Below are 25,760 nucleotides of genomic sequence, written 5' to 3'. Positions count from 1 at the left end.
ATTCAGCAGACACATATTTTGCACATAGAGCAATGTTTAGACAATGTCTTCAACCTGTTCCATTACTACTTGAGATCACGAGGTGATCAACCCACTCCTTGAGAAAAAAGGTAAAGAGAAAAAAACCTATCAGCACAAAAAATTATGGCTCTACAAAAGCAGAAAAACACACCACTATTCAGGCATTAAAAATTAATAATCTTCAAAGTGAATACCACAGAACCTTAAGGATTCCACTGAAGTACCTCAAGATCCCCACATACTCCCTCCCCTTATCCTTTTCAAATTCATGTTTATCAATTTTAACTTTTATTTATGTCTCTGCTTTTTAAAAGTTTTTTTTTTAATCCTGTAGTAAATAAACACTTATTGATGCAGAAGAATTATCCTGACACATACCAGTTTCTACTGAGGATGTAACGAAGTAACACAAATTAAATAATACAATTTTATTATATTACTGGCAGTAAGGAGTATGAAATGGGTCTCACTGGGCTAAAATTAAGATGTTGGGAAGACTACATTCCTTTCTGCAAGCTGTAGTAGAGAATCCATTTCCTTGCCTTTTCCAAGCTTCTGAAGGCCACTCACATTCCTTAACTCATGACCCCCTTCCTCCATCTTCAAAGCAAACAACAATAGGTCAAGTCCTTTATATATCACATCTAATCTCTCTTACTCTTCCACTTTGTCTTCCATTTTTAAGGATCTCTGTGATTACATTGGTCCATCCAGAGTAATTTTCCTACCTTAAGGTCAACTGACTAGAAACCTTAATTCCATCTACAACCTAAATTCCCCTTTGCCATATAAGGGGACATATTCATAATTCTGAAGGAACTCAACAGTAAACAAACACTCCAATTAGAAAATGAAAAAAAGACATGAAGGATATATGGATAGCAAACAAGCACATGAAAAGATGTTCGACATCACTAGCCATTAGAAAAATTTAAATAAAAACCATGATGCTATCACTACATACTTTTTACAATAACTAAGATAAAAATAGTGGCAATACTATCTGCTGGCAAGAATGCAAAGAAACATTGCTGGTAAGAGTACAAAATAGTGTAGTCACTCTGAAAAATAGTTTGGCAGTTTCTTTAAAAATTAAATATATACTCACCATACCACCCAGCAATCACACTCTTAGGCACATATCCCAGAATGAAAACTATGGCCACACAAAATTCTGTACACAATTGTTCATACATTAGTTGTAATAGCCAAAAACTGGAAATGATCAAAATGTTCTATAATAGGTGAATGATTAATGAAACTGTGGTACACCCAACAGAGGATGAGCAAGAGTTTGTGTGTTTAGACAGGGGTAACATTAGGAGATTTTTGCAGTGATGGTATAGTTATGTACCTTGATTGTGATGGCAGTTACACAAATCTGCCCATGTGATAAAATGACAATGAACTATACACATACTTTACACCAACAGCAATTTCTAGGTTTTGATATTGTACTATGAGTTATGCAAGATGTAGCTAATGGGAGAAACTAGATGAAGGGCACTCAAGACTCCATACTCTTTACAGCTCTTATATGTCATTAATCCCTAAAATGTTCCCAAATAAAGTTTTTAAAAATGAAATCGTGTAATAAATTTGATATCCTGTCACCAGTTCCACTCGTTTTTTCAATCACTTTTCTATGTTACAAAGAATAAGAGGATGTTAGACTTGAAAAGAAATCAACTAACCTAGGAGTTGCAAACTGGAAGCCCATGGGCCAACAGACTTGCTTTAATTGGTGTTAACAGCTTTAAATTTTTTTTTTTTTTTAACTTTCAAAATCTTTGGAGAGAGTATATGAAATATTTCACAAGTTTCCACTCCTTTATAATCCTGTACTCTGTGCTCCATTCATTTAAATTTGTGTTTAATCTTTAAAGATTTTAGTTTGCCAATGTGACTAATCTTTTGAAATAGAGTAAAGCAGAGGTCTCAAGTAGTAAAATGAAATGTTCAAAGCTACAGGCTTCTGATTTCCAGCCGGTGCTCTACCCACTCTGCAGAGTTATCTCACCAGAACTAAGTACTTAATAACAGCAGAAGGAAGAACAGGAAAATAGACATGGTTGTAAAAGTAAAAAATACATCTTAACCAAGTGCCGTCACTCCTGCTAGGTATGTGAGGTTTCACAAAGCAGCTCACCAGGAAAAGTATCTTTCACTATTCTACTATAACCAAACAGGAAGGGGAAATGTACATACTCTTCAGAGTAATCTTGTTTTAAAACCTGGTGATATAGGATGCTCAACAACCTGTGGTGACAAGATGTTCCTAATTTGGCTGTAAAAATAATTTAAGGAGGATATGGGACACTATTAAGGCTCCAAATATGTGTCTGATCGGCGTAACAGAAGAAAATCAATCAAGATTTTGAACAGCTGTTTGAAGAAATAATGACAGAAAACTTCCTTAACCTGGTGAAGGAAATGGACATAAAACCCCAGGAAGCTCAGAAGATTCCAAAAATCAGGGATCCAGAGAGGTCCACAGTAAGACACATCATAATTAAAATGCCAAAAGTTAACTACAAAGAAAGAATATTAAAAGCAGCAAGAGAAAAACAAAAATTACTTATAAGGGAATATCCATAAGACTTGCCACTGATTTCTCAAAAGAAACTATGCAGGACAGAAGGGCTTGGCACAAAATATTCGACATGATGAAGACCCAGGATCTACAACCAAGAATACTTTATCCAGCAAAGCTATTGTTTAGAGTTGAAAGACAGATAAAGAGCTTACCAGACAAAAATAAGCTAAAAGAATTTATCAACACCAAGCCAGTATTACAAGAAATGTTGGAGGAACTTCTTTAAGAAAAAAGAATGGTAACAACTACATTCCTATCAATAAGTACCTTAAATGGAAAAGAATTAAGTGCTCCAACCAAAAGATAGAGTGGCTGAAAGAATAAGAAAACAAGACCCCTACATATGAAAAGGAAGGGGATGGAAAAAGATAATGCTTTGATGGACCAAGAAGGTATTGAAGTCAGACAAAGATAAACTCTATATGATTTCACTTATATGCAGAATCTAAGGAATAAAAAGAACAAACTAATCAACAACAGACTCACAAATATAGTGGACAATTTGGTGTCAGATAGAGAGGAGAGGGGTTTGGGGGCCTGGGAGAATGAGATGAAGGGTTAAAGAAGTACAAATTAGTAGCTGATGTATGGTCACGGGGATGGGGAATATGGCGTAAGGAATGCAGGTAACATTAATACGTTGGCTAGGTGGAGGGTCAGGGGAGGGAGGGAGCAATTGGAGGTTTGTTTACAAACTATATAGATGTCTAACCAATGTACTGTATACTTGAAACTAATTAAAATAAACTTTTAAAAAACATAAAAAATTTTAATTAGAAAATTAAAAACTATCAACTCTGAATTCTATAGCTAGTTAAATATCCTTTGAAAACTAAAAGAATTAAATATATTTCATATAGACAAAAATTAAGAGAGTTTGTCTTCAACAGACCCATGCTTCATGCTAAAAAAAGTTCTCTGACTGAAGAGAAATGACATCAGATGGAAATTCATCATACAAGGAATAATAAAGGGGACTGGAAAAGGTAAATATATAATTTTAACATGATATTTTCTATGTTCTATTAATTTTTTGAAAAAAGCAACTGACTGTATATACTTAACACTAATGAACTATACATTTAAAAATGATTAAGATGATAAATTTTATAATGTATTTTTTACAATAAAAAACTGTTTAATGAAAAAAGTAAATGTATTATGGTGATTATAATATATATAGATATAAAACATATAACAACAATATCACAAAGCATATAGGTATACATAGAATAATAGTATTATAAAACTTTTACATTTTATTGGAAATGGCACAATATTTAAGTAGAATTTAATAAAGATCCATACTGTAAGCTTTAATGCAACAACTTAAACATAATGCAAAGTTATACCTAGAAAGTAATTAGAAAATTAAAACATTAAAAATTTGATTAACCCAAAAGAAAACAAGAAAAGAGAAAAACGGGTCAAAAAGACAGGACAAATAATGTTATTCATGGTCAAAAAAATAAATAAACAAAAAAATTAAAATCAGTCAATAGAAACTAGATTAGAAATGTTCCAGATGTTAGACTGAACAGACTTTAAAGCACCTATTATAAATATGTGATGAGAATTAAAAGAAAATATAGTATTAATGTGTTAACAGATAAAAACCTCAGTGAAAAAATAAGAACTACTATCAATCAATCAATAAGAACCAAACAGAAATTCAGGAACTGTAATTAAAAATTCACTTAAATGGACTTAAGAGCAGATTGTAGAAGAGCTGGCAGTGAACTTGAAGACAGATGAAGGAAAATAATCCAATTTGAAGAAGAGAGGAAATAAATTAATGAAAACATTTAATAGGGCCATGTGAATCTTTATGACAATATGAAATGATTTAACACATATATAATTAAGTCCTGATGGACACTGGGATAAATAAAAGATAGGAAGAAATAACAGCCAAAATGGTGATGAAAAATACCAACTATAAATCTAAAAACCAAAAGATTGAAAACTTACACAGTGTGTTCTCTGACAAAAAAAGTTAATTGAATTAGAGATCAATAATAATGACATATTTAGGAAATATCCTAGTACTTGCAAATTAAATAACATATTTTTTTCTAATCATAATATATACTTTATTTTATTTTAAGTTTTTGTTAGACCCATTACTTTTTATTTTTCAACTACAGTTGAATGTCAGTTCAATTTACAGTTGAATTACAGTTCAATTTCAGTATTATTTTATATTAGTTTCAGGTGTACAGCATAGCGGTTACAGAGTTATATAATTTACAGTGATCCCCCCAATTAGCCTAGTACCCACCTGGCACTATACATAGTTATTACAATATTACTGACTATATTCCCTATGCTGTACTTCACATTCCCGAGATTACTAGAACTGATCAATGAATTCAGTAGACCAGCAAGATAAAAAAATTAATATTCAGAAATTGTTTGCTATTTATAATGGCATCAAAAAATATATATACCTAGGAATAAATTTAACCTAGGAGGTAAAAGTCCTGTACTTGAAAATTTATAAGATACTGAAGAAATAAACTAAAGAAGATACAAATAAATAGAAACATATATCGTGCTCATACATAGAAAGAATTAACATTGTTAAAATGTCCATACTACCCAAAGTAATCTATGGATTCAATGCAATCTCTATTAAAACACCAATGGCATTTTCACCAAACTAGAATAAATAATCCTAAAATTTATATGAAACAATAAAAGATCCCAAATAGCCACGGCAATCGTGAGAAAGAAGAACAAAGTTAGAGATATAAAACTATAGCATAAGGCTATAGTAATCAAAACAGCATGGCATAAAAAACAGACACGGAGATCAATGGGACAGAATAAAGAGCCCAAAAATAAACCCACACCTATATCGTCATTTAATCTGTGACAAATGAGGCAAAAATATATAATTAGGTAAAGATGGTCTATTCAATAAATGGTGTTGGGAAAACTGGACAGATACATGCAAGAAAAATGACACTGGACCATCTTCTTATGCCATATACAAGAATAAACTCAAAATGGATTAAATACTTACATGTAAGACTCAAAACCATAAAACTCCTAGAAGAAAACAGGCAGTAAACTCTTTGACACTGCTCTTAGTAATATTTTTTCTGATGTATCTCCTCAGACAGAGGAAACAAAAGAAAAAATAGACAAATGGGACTACTACATCAAATTAAAAAGTTTTTGCACAGTGAAGGAAACCGTCAACAAAACGAAAAGACGACATACTGAATGGGGGAAGATATTTGCTAATGATACAACTGATAAGAGATTAATATTCAAAATTTATAAAGAACTTGTACAACTCAATGGCAAAAAGCAAACAAGCAAACAAAAAAGAATCCAATTTTAAAAATGGGCAGAGGACCTGAATAGGCATTTCTCCAAAGAAGACATACAGATAAGATGGCCAATAGGCATATGAAGAGATGCCCAACATCACTAATCATCATTAACGGTTATCATCAATAAATCAGAAACAACAAGTGTTGGCAAGGATGTGAAGAAAAGGGAAATCTCATGCACTGTTGGGATTGCAAAATGGTACAGACACTGTCAAAAACAGTTTGGAGTTTCCTACAAAATTAAAAACCAAAGTACCCTGTGACCTAGCAATTCCACTTCTGGGTATTTATCCAAAGAAATCCAAAACACTAATTTGAAAAGATATATGCACCCCTATATTCACTGCAGCCCTATTTACAATAGCCAAGATATGGAAGTAATCTAAGTGCCTATCAATAGACAAGGGCATTGAATAAAGAAGAGGTGGTACATATATACAATGGAATGTATGCCAATAAATGATAACTTGAATACAATGGGAAATTTTCTCTAAAAAATACAACAAAAATACTCAAGAAGAAACAGAAAATCTAAATAGCCCTAGATGTATTAAAGAAACTAAATATATAATAAAATTTTCCCACAAAGAAAACTCCAGGCCCAGAAGCTTTAATGTAAAGAATATACAATGGGGTAAAGACAGTCTATTCAATAAATGGTGTTGGGAAAACGGGACACATGTATGAAAAAAAAAGTGAAACTGGATCTCCTTTTTACATCATATACAAGAATAAACTCAAAATGGGTTAAAGACTTAAATGTAAGACCTGAAACCATAAAATTCCTAGAAGAAAACACAGAGAGTAAACTCAGAAAACAGAAAAGAATGTTTCCACCTTATTTTATAAGCCAGCTTAACCCCAGTAACACTATGAGACAGACATTACAAAAAAGAAAGTTACAGACTAATAGCCCAAATCCTCAACTGCATAATTGAGTAAAGGATAGAGTTTTTAACAAATGCTGCTGGAATAACTAGATCAACATATGGAAAAATGAACACTAATCTTTCCCTGACACAATTAATCAATGTGAAATGGATCACAGACCTCAGTGTAAAAGCTAAACCTATAAAATGTCTAGAAGAAAACACAAAAGAAAATTTTTGTGGCCTTGGGGTAAACAAAGATTTCTTATATAGGACACAGAGAACATTAACCATAAAAGAAAATTTTGATAAACTGGACTTATAATTAAAACTTTCTGCTCTACAAAACTGAAAATGAGTTAGTTCATTAACAGAAAAAAGCATAAACAAATTCTAGGCTACTCATACAATGGAAAACAACTCAAAATTTTTTAAATGAACTACTGAAACACAACACAGATGAGTATTGGAAACATTATGTTAAGCTTAAAAAGCCAGACAGCCATAAATAATAATGAAATCCTGCCATGTGTGACAACATGGATGGACACAGAGAATATTATGTTGAGTGAAATAAATTGGACAGAGAAAGACAAACACCATATAACTTCGCTTACACATGAAATCTAAAAAACAAAACAAACAAACAAAATGAAACAGAAACAAACTCATAGATCCAGAGAACAAACTGATGGTTGCCAGAGGGGAGGATGGGCCTAAAAGGGAAGGGGATTAAGAAGTACAAATTTCCAGTTATAAAATAAGTCATAGGGATATAATATACAGCATAAGGAATATAGTCAATAATATCATTATAACAATGCACTGTGACAGATGATTAGTAGACTTATTATGGTGATCACTTTGTAAGGAAAATAAATGTTGAATCACTATGTTGTATACCTGAAATTAACATAGTACTTTATGTCAATTATAATTAAAAATAATTTTTTTAAAAAGCCAGACAGAATAAAACATATGAAGTTCAAGAACAGGCAAACTAATCTATGGTGATAGAAATCAGAACAGTGGTTGCCTTTGGGAGATAAGGACTGACTGGCAAAGGACAAGAGGAGACTTTCTGGATAACAGAAGTGTTCTAGATCTCGTTTGAGATGGTAGTTACATAGGTGTATGCTTTTACTAACATTAGTCAAAGTGCTGATCTTTACATTTTATGATATATAAATTTTACTTCAATTTTTTAATGTGACGATCTGGAAGAAGAAATTTCAGTTCCTGCAAATTTATGTAATTTTCCACATAGATTTCCAAAGGAAACAAGTACCAAATAAAATAAAACTCAAGTGACCCATGCACCTTACCTGAACTCAGTTATGGACTATAACATACCTAAAATGGAGGGTTACAAAACTCATCCATTTAATACTCTACAAATTAGGAAAGGTATAGTCACTACAGAAAGACACAACAAGGACAGCAGGTTCATCAGTATGAGGTTTCATCTGCTATCTGCTTCTTCCCTTTACCTCCCCAAAGTGTTCAACTTCCCAAGGAAAGCCTACCTGGAAATCAAAAGATGCCTATAAACTTTCAGGCCTTGCCACTATAACCTAGCTGTAATAACTTCAGACAAAATTTATTATTAGGACAATAGCCAGGACCAATTCTAAAGCAATCACTTCTTTGATAGCCCCATGAAGTTCACTAAAGTCAGTGAGACTGACCTTTCCAAACATTAACCCAGCATTCTAATCAAGCTGATGTGGAGATGAACATTTTTATCCAGCTGGCTACAAAAACACATGTATGAATTCTTTCTTGCTCACTCTTCATGCTAGCCTTTCCTCTTCCTGTTTCTCTCCTTTTTCACACATGAACAGTCACGTCGTCATATGAGACAAGTGAACACTGAATCTTATGGGTAAAAAGACAGATGTTTTCCAATTTTCCTTCACAAAACTGTATTTTATATCAGGTTCTTCTATGGATTTATAGCCAATGAAGGGATGTTACTACATTAGCTCATGAAGGGGGACGATAAAAACTGGAAAGGAAGACTCAGACAAGGCAAAGAGAAGCTATCCAGAAGGCTGCAACTGGAGAAGCATGACAAATGGGCAGCACAGTTTTAGAGGGTTCGGCAGAAAGGCAGATTGCCTGACTGGGAGAGATTCCTCACAGCTGGAGCATCACACACACCATCTGGAATTTTTTAAATCTGCTTTCCCCAGGTGATCTGATTCTCAGAGTGCCAGTGGAGATGAGAAAAGGAGCAATTGTATAGCTCAGAATAACTCCAAAGGCTGCCCAAATTAGTTAATGAAATCTTGTTTGAATCAGTTTCAGCTTCTCCTCCAAACTGAACCCCTAGTTTTGTGCTGTTGTTTCTCCACAAAGGATTAAATGGTAGGAGTTTAACCCTTAAAGGTTTTCTGTACAGTGGAACAAAACAGGATTCCCAGCATGGTGGTCAAAAATGATGCTCAAACTGTTGGATCTGGTCCAAATTTCCCAATACAGGCCAACAAAGCTTCATTTTCAGTTTCACTCCTCTTGACTAGTCTTAGCACTATTTTAGCTGTTGCCAAATGGAGAGCTTACATACTGAAGTCCCCAGTTTTCTTTCCCATATGGTCCAAATTCAGGATTTAAAACAATAAAGGGAAATATAACCATCCAAATAACCATCCAAGTAACCACCTCTATTATGGCAGGCATATTTGCTAGGAAAAACAAATTCATATGTCATTTTGAAAGAGGAAAAAGAGCTGGGTACAAAAAATGATGGGCAAAAAAAGCAGCTTATAATTATAGGTTTGGCACAGCACTTTTTACAGAATTTTCACTGAAGGGACCATTCCTAGATAAAGGTACCAGGTCAAGAGCTGGCACTACAGATACGGTCCTGCCCTCAAAAAAACTTATAGTCTAGTTGTAGAGGCATAAGAGAGACATAGAAGAGTATTATATTAACCACAAACACATCACATAATTCAATATATATATAAATGTATAGCATTATGGAATCACACATAGATATAATAAAAATGAAAACTTAGAGAAATCATATGAGAAAAATTCTAGCTCTCAAAAATATGCCGAAAATTCTTCTGGCCTAATGAAAACAAAATTAGGAAAATGCCAGAAAAGGCAATAATAAAATGTAAATCTCCCTTCCTCAAAAAACCTATGGATAAAAAAAAAAAATGCTCATCCAAAGAAAAAGAGAACACTAAAATATGAGAAATAATAGAAGACATAATAAAATGATAATATGGACATGAATGTCCTTGTGGCACATATTGGGGGACATATTTTTATGTTTAAAGTCAACTGTGAATTTAAAAGTTTGAGCCTGTAGTGTTTAAAGTTCTACAGAAAATGCAAACATGAGCAACAATAAAGAATTCAGGGTAACTAGATATGCAGTGACAGGTACAGATAACAATCCAGGAACTCAGAAAAGGCTTAGGACTGGGTAGTGGTTTACAGAAGAGTATAGTCCTACACAAAAAGCCCTGTAGAAAAGAAACCCAGATGTTGAGAGGAAGGGTGGTGCACCAGAGACAGGGTGATGATGAGAGGTAACTTAGGCATGAAGGAAATCTGTCTGCCCATGGCAAAGAGAGCCCATCAGTTGAAAAATAATCCAAAAAAGACCCAGAGAGCAAAATGTCCAACTGGATAGTCAGGTAAAACCAAACTCTAAGACAATCTAACATCTCTGTATGATCTATCTGTGGCAATAATCAATGAACATTAGAATCAGAAAGTTCCTTTATGATGATCTAAATTTGTATATTAATTTTATAGCTAAGTTTTCAAATCTGAAAGCTGAATTAGTTTACACAAAGTCACATAATGAGTTGGTGGCAGGTCTAGGACTCCAACCCCAGTACCCTGTCTCCCAGATGGTCCAGTATGCTGTCCATTGCACCACAATGCCTTTATACTAAGTCCTCAGATGATGTGTGTCCATTCATATTACTCTCTCATAAATTTCTAAAAATTGCCTTTCATTATCTGAACTTACAATTTTAGGTTTCAAGTTCAATACCTACAAGACTAAATGTAGTTGGATTTTGTTGTTTGCTTATCAGTATAGAAAACAATTAATATATAAATTCTGGCATCAGACAGATCTACCCTTAAATTCTAGCATTGTCATTATTGATTGTATAGCTTGAGCAAGTTATTTTACCAGTCTAACCTCAGATTCTACATCTATAAAAGAGAGATAATAAATAGTGCCTCCCACAAATGACTGTCATGAAGATTAAGTAACATTTTTCATGTAAAGTATGCAGTACATGTCCCAAAATACAATAAAGACTCAACAAATGTTAACTATAATAAATGCTAGCTATTATTAAAGTTAACATTCACTTTCTCCCAAATTTTTGCCCATGAGGGGCAGCATAGCATAGGATGGTAAAACTCAAAAACTCTGGAGGCCTTGCTCTACCACTTAATAGCTATTTGAGTTTAGGCAAATTACTTAAGCTCTATGTATCCCATATTCCTATCTGTAAATAGAATTGCTGTAAATCAGATGAGATGTTTATCTTAAAAAACAGAAATGCTTCAAAGTAGAAGTGTTTGTTAATAAATATGAACTTACAAAAACTTTCATCTGCTGAGAAGTATTAGAAAAAAATTTGGCTTTTCCTCATAGCTGCATACGAGATACTGATTAAACTTATGGTGGTAGTAGGAGAGGGTGGGAGAATGGGCAGAAATGACTCTAAGACTTCTATCGATTTGCCACCAAAATCCCCACCAGGAGGTTTTCTACATCAGTTAGGTGGAGATGGATTTTAATGATTATGAGTTAGAACCCTAACCAGCATTCTAGGATATGTTTTATTTTATAATAATAGGATTACACTATACACAATGTACTTTGCTTCTTTATTTGACAATAGTTTACCTTCTAAATTTCAAATTAGCTAGGAGGTGCATGCCAGTTTCTTCCAGTCTCCCTGCTCCTCTCAAACCTCAAATGACAAGGTGATTAAGGAGAATTTAGATGACTTCAATCCATGCTGAGAAAGTAAACTACACACAACTAGTTCTTTCCAGTCAGAAAGAATAAAATGTACCATTCTTCCCACCTACCCTTATTTCCTTACAGATAACTGGTATCCAGTAGCTGAATTTTCTCATTAAATATTTTTAGAGCTTTTTTAAGTGAAGTTTTTTCTGTTGCATTTTCCCGAACAATCCATCTCTCTGTCATCCACCAATACAAATACTTAAGAGTCCAGTATCAGCACTATGGCCTTCAACCAAGGCCCAAATCCTAGAACTGGAACCAGGGGATCTACTGAGATTGCAGCCAGTAATCTGTCCATAGGCACAGCCAATGGTCAAAGCCAGAAGTCATGAAATAAGCAAAGTTAATATCCAAGATCTGAGCCAAGAGCCATAAAACAAAGTTGGCAAGGAGAGTCAAGGAAGGGAAATGGGTGTCAAATCTAAGCCAAAGGAGTTACAAACACTTCATATCACCCGAAATACCAAGAGGTCATTGCAAAACTATTACTGCTGTTTTATGTACAGCTTCCTTAAAGACTGTTGACCAATGCTGGACCTTAAGGAGTAGTCAGTTTGGAAGGGAACATGCTTTGTTCTGTGGCTCTTTAGCCAATCCACCTAGCTTTCTACAGTTTCCCTTGTCCTAGTGTGGTGTGCATTTCTAGCAAGGTAGGTTTGGATGTGAGTCAATTCCATTTTGGGCCAGTCATTTAAGCTCTACGAATCTCAGCTAGCTCATGTGCACAGTGCTGATAGTAATTCTTACCTTTATAGATTTAGGGATTATATGAGCATAAATGTGAAAATCTTATAGATTTAACAAAATAAAAATGATTTTTTGTAAGACATACCATAAACAAAGTTAAAAGATAAATGTTAAACTGAGGGAAATATTTATAACGAAAATTTTAATATCCCTAAAAATTCAAAAACTTCTATAAATCAATATGAAAAATACAAATAACACACAAAAAAATGGCAAGGCATACAGGCAATTCATAGAAGAAATACAAGATGTTCGACCTCACTAGAGATCAGGAAATTGCAAACTGAACAGGGAGATACTGCTTTTCAGCTTGGCAAGTACTAAAGGGATTGAGAATATCCATGTTGGCAGGGTGTGGGGAAAAGGATTCTCACATACACAGTTAGAGGGAGTGAAACCTTTTAGGTAGGCAATTTGCCTGCAACATTTAAAATCTGACTAAGCTTTACTCCATCAATTTTACTGCTAGTAAAGTATCAATTAAAAATACTATCATAAATTCATAAAACTAACATGTGCAGGATGTGAATTAGAATAAATTAATTGCAAATAAATGTGTGCCTATATATAAATGTTATATTCATGCTTTTGCTATATATGTTATATATATACACACATAAATATGTTTATATGTGACTAGGAAAAGGTCTGGAAGTTTACAGAACTGTTAATAGTATCAATTCCAGATAAGTAAGGGCAAGGGGCAGTATATCCTGTAATTTTTCTCAAACAGATGACCCCTTTCAAAATTTTTATTTTATTTTTTAAATTTATTTTTCAAGTGCACTTGACATACAATATTATATTAGTTACAGATGTACAATATAGCGATTATTTTTTATTAAATTTATTGGGGTGACATTGGTTAATAAAATTATATAGGTTTCAAGTGTACAATTTAATAATGTATTATATGTATAATACATTGTGTTAAATTTCCTTCTGTCACCATATATTTGACCCCCTTTAGCCTTATCTACCTCCTTCCTCCCTGCCTTCCCTCCAGTAACCACTGAACAGTTGTATGGTCCATGAGTCTCTGTTTGTTTGTATCATTTGTTTGTTGCCTTCAGTTTTCTATCTCACATATAAGTGAAATCATATGGTTCTCGACCTTTTCTATTTGACTTACTTAGCTGGCATGATAATCTCAAGATCTATCCACTCTGGTTTCTCTTTAGATTATGTAAATCTTTCACCTTTTACAATATAGTGATTAGACGTTTATATACCTTACGAAGTAATCACCCTGATAAGTCTAGTACCCATCTGACAGCATACATAGTTATTACAATTTTATAATATTGTAATAATAGTCTTTCATAATTTTTAAAGAAAAAATGTTTTGCAGATTAAAAAGCAAAGTACAGGTGTTACTATTCTTAAGTTATACTTTACCAATCAAGAGAAATTGAAAGTGATATATAAATACAAAGTGTTATTAATTTTTACCAGAATTTCTTATGTAAAATTATTTTTGAGTCAAGAAAACAAACAAACAAAACACCAAAAAAGTTGTGTCAAGTCTTCCATAAGCACTAAAATGTGGTAATTCTGGGTTTAAAGTATAGTGTGACAGCTCTGTTTAGAAAGAATATAATAAGAGAAAATTTCCTTATAAATTTTAGCAATTCTTATCTTTTTTACTTATTCTCATGCTTAAAGCATATTACAGACATTAATACTATTCCTAGAAAATGACTCTATCTCTGATCTATTTGTCTTTTAATGTAATTACTCCAAACTGAAATTTCTTTCTTTTTATATCTTCCCCTTTTCTTAGTTTCCCCGATCATTTTAAATTTGAATACATTTCTCTCAGGTACAACAAGGTCACCAATTCAATTTTGTGAGATAAGTAAATTAAACATACATTCTTTTCATTTCATCATTGAAGGTGACATAAAAAATGATACAAATTTATCAAAAAATTATATAATAAAAAATATAATAAACCATGTTATGCTCAAAGGTAAAGCCTTTAGAGTGCCCTTTTGCCCCTTTCTGTTCCCAGTTCTCTTTTGGTGCTTCCTCCCAAGGTACCCGAGCTCCCTTTCAACAAAGCCTGCTTTCAGGAAAGGATCTGAAAAAATAATTTACATTGACAAGTGAAAAAACATACAGAAGAATAAAGCTATAACTGCTATATTTCAGAAATCAATTTTTAAAATTCCACATAAGTACTCAATATTGCCAGGTACTATACATGAAGTAAACCAAATTGACGGGCCCCCTGTCCTCAGAAAATAGATAAACAAGCAGTTACACTAAGGTGTGGTAGTTGCTATGATAAAGACATGGTGTTATGAGAGAGGAGGTCTAATCAAGTGCAAAGGATCAAAGAATTCTAGAAGAAATATCTAGAATTTCTTTGAGAGTGTGTAGGCATCAACCAGACAAAGGTAGGTGTGAAGAAATAGAGGCATGAAAAATGCCTTCCTGACACCTCTGAAATCACATTACCCCATTCATCTAAAAAATATGTCTGACTCTCACAAGCAGTGAAGTGGAGAACAAAATTCAAGCTTTTTAATTTTCAGTTCCTTTCAACATTTGGAACACTATTTCCCTCACTTCCTCCCTTTTCTTCAGCTTCAAGTGATTATGGAAAACCACTGAAATAGTAAAAGAAGAAGCCACAGAAAATCACAAATGCAGGGCAGAAAGTGAATAGGTATAGGCAGACAGCTGGGGAAATGGTTTTGTAAGGCTTTCTCTGGAGAACAAATGTTTGGGACAAAACAGAATTCCCAGCAACAGTGTATATGCCCCTAAAGATTGTAGCTTTGTCAGGGCAGTAAATATTCGGCCCCAATGTCTAAACAGAATAAATATCTGGATAGTCTCTGCCAAACCAAGATTAAAAACTACCACTATATCTTCTGAAGTAAAAAATAGCCAGCAGTAAATTTATCCATTTTCAGCTAAGCAATTCTTAGAGGGGAATTTATAACTTTAAATGCCTCTGCTAGAAAAAAAAAAAAAAAAAGATCTTGAATCAATAACCTAAGCTTCCACCTTAAAAACCTAGAAAACGAAGAGTAAACTAAATCTAAAGTAGAGAGGACAGGAAATAATAATAAAGATTAGACTGCAAATCAATTCAATAGAAAATAGTAAAGCAACGGAGAATATAAATAAAATCAAAAAATGCTTCTCAGAAAAGATTAAAAAAGAACTGTCAAACTTTTAGCAAAACTCACTAAGAAAAACAATGAGAAGACAGATCACCAAAATCAGGAATGAAAAAGGACACATCACCACTGATCCTACAGAATTATAAGGAATTATTACGAACGACTTTATGTAAACAAATTAGACAACTTAGATGAAAAGAACAAATTCCTAGAAAGATAAAAATGACCAAAATTGACTCGAGAAGAAATAGAAAATTTGAATAGACCTATAATGAGTATAGATACTGACTCAGTTATTAAAAGTATTTGCTCAAAGCAAAGACCATATCCAGATGGCTTTACTGGTGAATTCTATTAAACATTTAGGAAGAAATTATATCAATCATTCATAAACTCTTCCAGAAAATGGTGGAGGAGAGAATACTTCCCAACTCATTCTATGAGGCCGGTGTTTCCCTGGGAGTACTCTCTAAACGCAAAGCAGGATTACAGAATTCAGTTTTGAAACCTCTGGGTTCCAAATGAATTCTTAAGGCCAGCTAGGAAGCTGGAAATGTTGTTGAAGTACAGGTTAAGAAAGCCCTAGAACCAACCTTAATCTTAAACTCCTTTAAATATTTAAGGCCATCTCATAGGGAAATTAAGAATTACTATATAAAAAGATCATAAGGGAACTTTTTGTTTTCCTATCTCTCCAGAAATGTTAGTAACTGAACTATTTTGGCTTGCAAGACAATACTGGGATGGAGTCATGAGAGCTAGGCCTTCTCAGTTCTCAAATCTACAGATTTTGTAAATCCTTATTGGTTTAGGCTATATCTCATATGTGAGGTTTACTACATCTATGGAAAACGAGTGATTTTCCAGTTTAAAAAAAAAAACATTTAAAAGTATGTTCTAAAAAAGAATTTTCTTCCCTCTCTCCTTCCTTTGTCAGTGCTAACATGTATTATATGCACACTATAGTTATATCACATAATACAAATCCTCAACTTCACAGTTGTGAGTGATGCTGAAAAGTGTTTAGCTAAACCAGTATAAAGAGGCAATGATAATGATAGCCATATCGAGCATTTACTGAGTACTCAGAGATGTCATGGATCATCTCATCTACTGCTCGCACTGTCCACATTTGTTCTCATCTAAAGAGGATTATGTAGACACTGCAACTACTATAACTGTAACAGATTCTTATTTGGTAACCTGAAAAAAAAAAAACTATGCTCACTCAGACAAATAATATTGCAATATTTTGTCCATAATAAAGGCAGGAAAAGTGGGGTAAAGGTGAAAAAACAAAAAACTCTACATATCTAGGTACGGAGATTTGGGGAAAGTATAGAGCAAATTTTTTCAGTACTGTTGTCCAGAACAATTTAGAGAGGCATCTAAAGACTTTTCATAAAGTTTTTTTCCATGCATTAAGAATGGAAAAACACCAAAAGCATGATCCAAAAAAGAAAAACAAAATGATAAACTGAACTTCATCAAAAGTAAGAATTTCTGCTCTTTGAAAGACACTGTTCAGAGAATAAAAAGACAAGCCACAGACCAGGAGAAAATATTTGCAGATCACATATCCAGTAAAGGACTTTTATCCAGAAGATATAAAGAACTCTCAAAATTCAATAATAAATAAACAACCCAATTTTTTAAATGGCAAAATATTTGAATATACACTTCTCCAAAGATGGTATATTGATGGCAACTAAGCACTTGAAATAATGCTCAACACAATTTTTCATTAGAGAACTGCAAATTAAAACCACAACAAGATACCACTATTAGAATGGCAAAAATGACAAAGACTGATCATACAAAGTATTGGCAAGGATGTGGAGCAACTAGAATTTCCATACAATGCTAGTGGAAAGTAAAATGATTACAACCACTGTATATAGAAAACAGTTTGGTAAGTGCTTTAAAAGTTAAACATATACTTGCCAGAGTAATAAAAGTATATATTCATGCAAACACTTATACAAGGATGTTCATAGTGGTTTTATTTGTGATCGTCAAAAACTGAAAAAAAAAAAAAAACATAGATGTCCACCAACAGGTAAATAGATAATCAAATGGTGTTGTATTGCTACAACAGATTATTATTCAGCAATAAAAAGGAATGAACTATTGATATGTGCAACGACATGAATGAATCTCAAAATAATTATACTGAGTGAAAGAAGCCAACAAAAATAGTACATACTGTATGATTCTGTTTACATAAAAATTTTAAAAATGCGACCTGAACTATAATGACAGAAAACATGTCAGTGGTTGCCTAGGGATGGGGGAGCCAGGCTAGAGCAGAAAGAAGGTATTCCAAAAAGACATGAGGAAACTTTTAGGGAATATAGATAGATGTGTTCATTACCTTCACTATGGTGATGATTTCATGGGTATATATGGTAAAGTTTATTAAACTTTATGCTTTAAATATGTGCAGTTTATATCAACTATACATCAATGAAGCTGTTAAAAATTTTTTGTAATATTTTTATTTTGTATTTTAAAGAATGAATACTTACTTATTTTTAGTTACATTTTTCTGCTTAACTGATGTTTTTTTGAATAAGATACTACGCAGAAATTAGTGATGTGGAACCCAAGTTATATTTGAATGTCAGTTGTCATCTTCATTTTACAGATGAACAAACCGAAGACCAAAGTGGATAAACAACTTAACCAAACCTATTGAGATTGTAGATGACAGAGCCAGGATCTGAATCCATATTTGTCTGGCTCCCAAGCCCATGTTCTTCACACTGTAATAATTTGTGGAAAAAATGGAAAACAAAATGGTATAAACATGACATTGTAATTATCTAAAAAGGGCAAAAATGAAAATAGTTGTCTTAGGCTGGTGAGATAAAAGATCATTTCTTAAAAATTTCATTTTGGGTTTTAAGTTGTTAGCCTAATGTTCCTTATGTGACAATACTCTAAGGTACCTAGTTTGTACTATCTTGGCCAAAAAAAACAATAATACCAATATAAAATGCTTTTGTTGCTTCTTAATTATCTAGTTAACAACAGGCCTATGGCATGTGGGAAACAATGGCTTTGACGATAAACACCATGATATGTTTCCTTTGTAAAGTCATAGATTCTGTCAGGGTAAGGGTATTTTTGACAATGACTCTGGGGGTCCTAGAACAAAAGTACTCTTAAGTATGTGAAAAAATAATGTTTAGAGTTTATCACATTGTTTTAGTTGGCATTATCTGACAATCATTTTGTAAATCTGAGTGATGCCAAGTCTACATGTTTCTGATTTAGTTCTACTTAGCAAATCAAAGTGCCATTTTACGAGTGCTGTTTGAGATTTAAGGCAACACTCAAGTGGTATCCTTTGAAATAAGGAGACTGAGTCAGATGCCATCATTCAAGTGGCAGATGGATTAAAGATGCTTTATACAAGCCAGCTCTATCAGTTTCTACTGAAGTCTATGCTCTTGCCAAATGCATCCTTTTAGAATATACAATGAGTTTTTTCACATTTATAGGCCAAAATTCCTTTTGCAGCCACATCTTGCTTCAGTTTATTTGGAATACATTTCTATCTCTTTCACATAACACTGGTTGTAGAATATTTGGAGCCATGCTGCTTGAATTCTAGAAGAGTCAAGAAATGCAATAGATTGACAGAGAAATCAAGTGCAGAGAACATGAGACCAGGGCTAGTAGAAGTACTTATATCCAAAGGCAAATAGATGAGAAATAAATAGGAAAAACTGGAAATGTGTATAATCACAGATCTTTCTTAAAATGAAGGTGAGGCTGAGATGAAGTAGGTGGAGATAACCTTGAAGTCTGGAATTTTAAAATACTGCAATAAATTTAAACAGCTAAATGAAAAAGGTAAATGCTACACTTTCTTCTTCTTAGTGTCTCACGCACTTTCATGTTTCTCTCCAACTCCCTAAATTTTTCCTTCTATTCAATAATGAGAAAAAGTGTGGTACAATGAGAGGGAAGGAGGAGAAAGAGAAGGAGAAGGAGAAGGGGAAGGGTAGGGAGAGGAAGGGGAGGGGGAAGGGTCAGAGAGGGAGGGGGGGAGGAGGAGGAGGAGGAGAAGAAGGAAAAGAAGAGGAGGGGGAGGAGAAGGGAAGAGGAGGAGGCGGGAGGAGGAGGCCCAGGACGAAGAGGAAGGACGCTAAGGAGAAGAGATGAAAAAGAAAGAACTAAGTGGGAAGAAATGAGAATGGAAATGCGAGGGGAACAAAAGGGTATGAAAATACATGAGCACCTGATAAGTTTTAAACCCTGAAGCAGTTTTAAAATATGGCCCCAATTTTTTTACACTCTTGCCATCAATAAGTGGGTTCTATGTTCCTGCCTCTTAAATCAAAGTAGTTTTTTGACTGCTTTTACCAATAGAATACAGCAGAAGTGATATTATGTGATAGTCAGGGTTAGGTCATTAAAGGCAAAGAGCTTCTACCTAGTTTTTTGGAATATGTGCTCTCTGTAAAGTCCCTCTAAGGACTATACCACTTGGTACCCAGCTACTACATTGGGAGAAACTCAATTCACATCAAGAGGCCACATGTAGGTGCTCTAGTCAATAGACCCAGCTGAGTTTAACCTTTGAGTCATCCTATCCCAGGCATCAGAAATATGAGTGAAGATGCCAGGGCCAGCTTCATAGGCACGCAACCAGTACAATCACATTAGGGCCCACACTCAGAAGGGCTGTATGCTTGGTTTAATCTCTATCATTGTCATCGTAAAATTCTTAATAATTTTAACTTTGAACTTGTGTTTTTTAACTGAAAGCCAATGGAACAATGGAACATGAATGTGAGCAGAGGAGATGCACAAAATATTTGTGTCCTCCACAGCTCCTTGCTGTTCCATTAGCATATAGCTTTTGTTCCATTAGCATATAGCTCACTACACAGCTTCTATAACACACCTTATATTCATTCAAAGTCTTGTACTCATAAAGATCTGTGCTTAGTTTATTGCTGATGTCACCATCTTAAAATTCTTAATGATTGTATCTTTGAACCGGTGTTTTGTAAGTTAAGTCCATGGGACAATTCAGCATGCATATAAGTACAGGCAATATTCAAAACATGCATATACCTCTCATCCCCACCATCATTTGCTACCCCTTTCACATATAGCCTTCACGCTACTACATTCTTAGGCCATATAAACTTCAACTGAAAAAGCTGGAACATGGATGACTTCGAGATAATGATGCAAAGCAAAATAAGCCAGACAGAAAAAGTTGAAAATCACATGATATCACTTATATGTGGCATACAAACCTAAAAGCAACAAATGAACAGGACAAACAAACAGAGAATCATGGTCATGGACAATAGACTAGTGGTTACCAGAGGGTAAGGTGGAGGAGGGAGGGAGGAAGTAGACAGGGTAAAGGAGGTCAAATATGTCGTGACAGAAAGAAATCTACCTGTGAGAGGTGAACACACAGTAAATATATATATGCCTTACTGTTCAAATGTACAGCTGAAATTTATTGGATTTCATTAACCAATGAAAAACAAATCACCATAAAAAAACAAATAAATAAATAAATGTAAAAAATCATTTAGTCTACGGCCATACTACACTGAACAAGCCCAATCCCATCTGATCTTGGAAGCTAAGCAGAGTTGGGCCTGGTTAGTACTTGGATGGGAGACCACCTAAGAAGACCAGATGCTGTAGGCGTAAAAAATAAAAAAATAAGGGATTGTAAGCTTGCAATCTGTGAGGTAAACTAAGAGCTGCCTCACCTAAAAAATTTAAAAAATAAATAAATAAATGAATGAATGAATGAATCCAAGGGGGGGAAAAAGTTGGAGGTAAGAAATTCTTGACTGTAATGTTGGTTCCTGGAGGGCAGAGATTTTGTCATCTTTGTTTACTGCTAAATTTCTAGTGTTTGGCACATACTAGATACATGTTATTTGTTGAATGGATGAAAAATGAATTGACAGGGAGTATAAACACCATTAATTATGTCATTACTTTCACCCAATTTCCTAGGAACCTCAAAGTTCATATTTTCCCAGATTCTAAATTAAGGCTTTATCGTGCAAAATAGAAAAATATCTGAAGGTCGGAAACTACATTACATCATTGGGTAGCAAAAAAAAAAAAATGATTACTAAACGTAGAAACACATATAAAAGAAGAGAACATCAGAGAGATAATTCATCTTCCAGCACTGAGTATGCCTTTAATTAGAGATCTCAACTTTGGGGCTCTATAACTAAAACAAGATTTGGGGAATTCGGGAGATGTCTGGAAGAATAAAGTTTTTAAAACAGTCACTATATAGATAATCTAAGGAAACTAGACATATCAGAGAAGCTGAGCCTTCAAGAATTTTTTTAAAATATTACATTAATAATGGTGATGGGCCAGGGTGCAGAAAACGCAATCCAGAGTACAATGAAAAGTCCTTCATCCTTCTCAACTATCTTGTCGTTTAATTTTCTTGGAAAGAGGAGTTTGTTGAGAGGGACTCTGAATTTCTTTTCCTCCAACAAATATGCCTTTGTGGTCAATAATGTAAAAGAAAATGACTTGAAAAAAAAAGAACAAATATCAAAAAAGACAATGAGAATTTTACAAGAGGCTGAGAATGCCTATGAGCCAGAAGACATTGGTCATCTGCAAATCTGACCTAAAGGCCTGCAAAGCTGTATAGGACTCCGGCAAAAAAAAAAAAAAAAAAAAAATTTTAAGTAACTGCTCAAGATTCTCTCTCAAATGATATTTCAGGCCTAGCTACCCCATTTTCCATCTGAAACTAAAGTTACAGCTATTGGGAAAAGGTCATAGCCAGGTCAGAATTTGAGATTTGTTTGGCTTGTGCTCTTTTCAGAGAAAACCATAAAACTCAGTCCCTCCCTATCCTGAAATAAATGCTAAGCAGAGTAATGTTTCCATAATGTCAACAGAATGCCACAGAGAAACATTTGCTTTTCTTGGTAACCAGTATATTTAAGGGCACTGAAGTCCATGTTTTCAATTCCAGAGTACTAAGGACAATGACATTCATTTCAAGCTTTTTCCCTCTAAGGAAAATAGTGAAGGAAATTAAGATGAAAAGTGGCCTTCTTTCTTTGCAAATATGTACTGGCCCCTTTCCCTAACAAACTATTTGGTGCATATTAGCTACCAGGTAGGTAAAAGGTCTTCAGAGAAGAAGATTCCAACTGTTCTGAAAGTAGGGGTTTCCCCTTATACTCAGGGGGTTATTTTTAAAAGTTAGACATTTCTGCAAACAAATTAACACTGAATCACCCCAGGGAACCACTTTTGCTGGGCAGGTTGGCTCCAGTGATTAGAAATTGACTTGAATGAGGCCAACGATTTGAACTTTATTTCTCAAAACAAGAAACAGGATTCTGGGAAAACATGGCGGAGCGAGAGACATCCTCCGATCTCTCCCCTTGAAACAACAATAAGCTGAACGTTTAAAACTGAACGAAAAACACCCTAACTGCACACCCTAACTGAGCGTGGAATCTGTGCATAAGAGCTACCACAGGTCAGAACCCCAGGGGTCGAGCAGTGGACTAGGACAGATAAAGAAGTTGCCTCTCACAGCTACCGAAGCTCCTGCAGGAGGGGGAGGGATGAAAGTGTGGTGACTTCTCTGATCAGCCTTGCCTGGAAGTGCTGGGACTCTTCTACACAGCTGGCAGCAGGGCTCAATTATCAGGGCAGAAAGCAGAGAGGTGGGACTGGACAGCAGAAAAACAACAATTGATTTTTACCGGCTCCAGTTGCAAAACTGAGTCTGAGCTGCAGTCCCCAACCCCCAATCCAGAGGACCCCTCCACTCATACCCTCCGAGACCAATCACTGCAGAGCCCCAGGGGAATCTGAGCAAAAGCTGTGGAGACTTAAGCTACCTCTCTCAGCCTCTGGAGCTCCCTGCAGGAGGAGGGGGAAGGGAGAAGGTGCGGCAACTTCCCTAAACACCCCTGCCCAGAAGTGCTGGGACTTTTCTTCGCAGCCGGCAGCAGGGCTCAGTCATCAAGGCAGAAAGCAGAAAAGTGGTTTGGGAACACAGAGAAACAACAGATCATTTTTACTGGTCTCAATTGCAAAACGAAGGCTGAGCCGCAGCCCACAGCCCTCAACCCAAAGGGCCCCTTTCCCTATACCCTCTGAGACAGACCACTGTGGAGCCTGAGGGGAATCTGAGCAAACCCTACCAAAACTATTGCTAATACTGACAGGGACTGAGACTGACGGTGGTGAGTATTACTAAAATCTACAAGAAAATAAAAGACTTTAGGCTCTATATAAAGCCGGGACCCAAGAGGCTTAGATGTCGCCTATTTGAAACCAAAAGAAAAGCGCCTTCTTTGCAGCCGGCTAAAGAGAGACCTTTATATGATAAATCTTCTTTCTGGAAAAACAACAGAATACACTTCCATTAATACCCAGGTGGAGAAATAGTCCATTAAACACCAAGAACAACCAAGATGACAAGGCATCTCAGAAAGAAAAAGTCTCCAGAAAATGAGCTGACAGACATAAAAATAAGTGACTTAAGTGACAGAGAATTCAGGATGGTACGTCTGAAAAAACTCGGTGAGTTCCGAAATGAGTCATATCAACAATCTGAGAATTGCAAAATCAGCTAGATGAGCAGAGCAAGGAGACTGAAACCCGCAAAAAAAAAAAACCAAATAGAACTTTTGGAGATTAAAAACATACTGCAAGAGTTGAAAAATGAAATAGCAAGCTCGGGAAATAGAGTCAAGCAAATGGAGGAAAAGATCAGTGATACTGAAGACAGAAATCTAGAAAGAAATCAGAAGGAAGGGAGAAACTGAAGAATGAAAAATAAAGAGAAATACAAGAATTAGCTGATAACATCAGGAGAGGAAACATAAGAATAATGGGCATTACTGAAGGCGAGGAAAAGGAGAAAGTAACCAGAAAGCATTTTCAGACAAACAGGAGACAAGAATTTCCCAAAGCTAAGGAATGAGCTAGAGCTTGGAATTCAAGAAGTCAACACAACACCCAATTATCTCAACCCAAATAGGCCTTCACTAAAACAAATTGTATTAAAGTTATCAAAAATCAATGACAAAGACAGAGCAGCCAGGGAGAAGAAAACGGTAAAGTATAAAGGAAAACTCATTAGATTATCATCGAACTTCTCATCACAGACCTTACAAGCCAGAAAGGAATGGAATCAAATATTTAAACTATTAAGTGAAAGGAACTACCAGCCTAGGATAATGTATCCAGCTAAGCTCTCCTTTAGATATGAAGGAAAAATTAAAACCTTTTCAGACATACAAAAATTTAGGGAATTCTCCACTATGAGGTCTGTACTACAGGAAATTCTGAAAGGGGTCAGCTCACCTTAATCAAAATAACAACAACAAAAATACATAATTAGGAGTAAAATGACTATCAGGCAAATAGAAGCAGAGGAGTGCAACCCTTACTAAGAACAGGGCATTATAAGCTTAAATGATAAGAAGAGAATTGCTATAGCAAGATAGTAATGAACGTTCACCATACATAGAAACAAACTGAGATAACAATGACTGAAAAAGGGAGGATTCAAAGATCTAAATTCGCAAAGGAGAAAAGAGATAAGGCACACACAGAAGAAAATGGATGACTGAATATATATAATTATCCTTTACATATTCATAATGGTAACCACACACCAAAGATTCAGAACTGAAGTATATAACATAAAACAAGAACAACCAGAGGGAAAAACCCACAAAAGCCAATCAAAATAAAGAAAACAGAAACACAAGGACAAGGAAGCAGTGGAAATGTGGAGCTACCAGAAAGCAAAAGATAAAATGGCTATAAGAAGACCTCATATTTCAATAATTACCCCTAATATAAATGGACTGAACTCACCAATAAAAAGGCACAGAGTTGCTCAATGGATCAAAAGTCACATCTCAGCTCCAAAGACAAATATACACTCAAGGTGAAAGGGTGGAAAATGAGATTTCAAGCAAATGGCTTCAGTGAAAAGCAGGAGAAGCATCCTAATATCAAATA

General features: G+C 34.7%; 1 protein-coding gene and 1 non-coding gene across 4 annotated transcripts in view; one reads left to right on the top strand and one right to left on the bottom strand.

Moving 5' to 3' along the window:
* The window catches only part of HPSE2 (heparanase 2 (inactive)), a 538,231-nt gene that overhangs the window by 444,346 nt on the left and 68,125 nt on the right, over nucleotides 1-25,760 (bottom strand). The gene's annotated exons all lie outside the window — the stretch shown is intronic.
* On the top strand, nucleotides 21,304-21,422 carry LOC112474204. The gene has a single exon (XR_003044302.1). It is a non-coding gene; the product is annotated as a 5S ribosomal RNA (ribosomal RNA).

The sequence above is a fragment of the Pteropus alecto genome, unplaced genomic scaffold (assembly GCF_000325575.1).
Source record: "Pteropus alecto unplaced genomic scaffold, ASM32557v1 scaffold88, whole genome shotgun sequence".
NCBI classification, from domain to species: Eukaryota; Metazoa; Chordata; class Mammalia; order Chiroptera; family Pteropodidae; genus Pteropus; species Pteropus alecto.
This window is presented reverse-complemented; position numbering and strand designations above follow the sequence as displayed.